Below are 2,032 nucleotides of genomic sequence, written 5' to 3'. Positions count from 1 at the left end.
GCCTGAATGAAACGTAATTGTACACCTAACCCTTAACTGTACCCCACAAAACCATAATAAAAAATACTGATTAATGAAAAAAAAAAAAAGAAAGAAACTCAATGGGATAAACTAAATTAATACCAGAAGGTTATATGATGTTCACGAAATCAGAGCCAGGGGAGTTGGTTGGCTAGATGTTTTGTTTTGTTAAAGTAAAAACTTCTTTTGGATGTTGTATAGTAGGGTCTGAATCTGACTGCTTTATTCAGTGTCTAAGGAGGAAGAAGGACTTGCAATTTGAATAAAGAAGATAAAGAAATGCACTTTTCTGAAAGCCTTTGGAGGATATACACTTCATCTCTCTGACAAGTTTAGGATGCCTTTCTCAGCAGTCCAGCTGGACGATAGATCTCTGTACTCCCCTGTGGAAAGAAGTTGCATAGCATAATGGTCAAGGTCATGGTTCTGTTGTCAGACTGGCATGCAGATTCCACTGCATGTGATCTTGGGCAAGTTACCTAATCTCTTCTTGCCCATGTTTCCTCAAGTGCAAACTGGAAGTGTGTCTTCCCTACCCTAAATTCAGATGATGAACTCCTAATCCCTGAGTGATGGTACTAGGAGATGGGGTCTTTGGGAGGTGATTAGGTTTTAATGAGGTCCCAGTGATTGGATATAGTGCCCTATATATAAGGAAAACCCCAGAGAGCTAGCATACAGTCTCCCACTCCTTCTCCCTCTGCCATGAGAGGACACATCCAGAAGGCTTCTGTCTACAACACAGAAAGAGAGCCCTCACCAGAAACTCACCATGTTGCCATCTTGACTTGTTAGGGTTTTTAGCTTCCAGAACTGTGAGAAAATTAATTGATGTTGTTTAAGCACCCCAGTCTATGGTATTTTGTTACAGCAGCCGGAGCTGACTGAGACAATCTCCCTCTTTGTGTGACTGTGTATATTAGATGAAATGACTCGTGCCATTTAAAGCAGTTAGATTCATGTCTGACACACAACGTGGTAAGTGCTCAGCAACTATTAGCCATTATTACCGGAAGGGTAGGGCTCACCTGCCAAGTAAAATGAATGGTGGTGTTTGGTGAGGGTACCCTTCTGTAGGACAGCTCTGAAGACACACCAACTGACATATTTGTGAAGACATTCAACATATTTCTGTGGGACAATGCCAGCTTTGTCTCCTAAATAAAATGGAGTTTTCTAGCACTCTCCTGGTCAAAAGATACGTGTTAGGGGACCTATATGAATGTAGAGTTCTAAGAACATTGCCTGGAATCACTAGCTTGTGGGTGTCAGCGTGAAAATGCAAATACCAAGGGCCATCTCTGCTTTAATGTCATCTCTTCCTAGAGGCCTTCCCAGTCTGTTGTATATAGAGTAGCAGCATCTCCTCACGACTCTCTCTCCCTTTTTTTTAATAATCAATATTTTTTATTATGATATTGTGGGGTACAGTTAAGGGTTAGGTATACAAATATGCTTCGTTCAGGCACCCTTGTTGATAAGAGGTGTCTCCCCGTCCCCAGACAGATGTTTACTACCATTAATCCCATTTCCCTTCCCCTCCCCCCCATAGTTTCCCACCACTGTCAGTCATTTTCTTGCGGTAATACGTTGGATGATCAAGGTCCACTATATGAGTGAGAACATGTGATACTCAGATCTTTGTTTCTGTGAGAGGTCACTCAGTATTATAGACTCTAGTTCCATCCAGGTTGCTGCGAAATTCATGATTTTTTTCTTTTTTATGGCTGCGTAGTATTCCATCATGTATATGTACCACATTTTTTTAATCCCGTCTTCTTCTGATGGGCAGCATGGTTGCTTCCAGTTTCTTGTTATTGTGAACAATGCTGCGATAAACCTACATGTGCAGGTATCTTTTTTATAGAGTGATTTGAGTTCTTCAGGGTATATTCCCAGTAGGGGGATTGCAGGGTCATTGGGAGATTGATATTTAGAGTTTTTAGGAATCGCCACACTGCTTTCCACAGAGGTTGCACTAGTGTGCACTCCCACCAACAGTGTAGAAGTG

The sequence above is a fragment of the Carlito syrichta genome, unplaced genomic scaffold (assembly GCF_000164805.1).
Source record: "Carlito syrichta isolate Samal-C Ts95f unplaced genomic scaffold, Tarsius_syrichta-2.0.1 Scaffold315477, whole genome shotgun sequence".
In the NCBI taxonomy this organism is placed as follows: domain Eukaryota; kingdom Metazoa; phylum Chordata; class Mammalia; order Primates; family Tarsiidae; genus Carlito; species Carlito syrichta.
The sequence above is the reverse complement of the archived record's forward strand: the minus strand, read 5'-3'. Positions refer to the sequence as shown.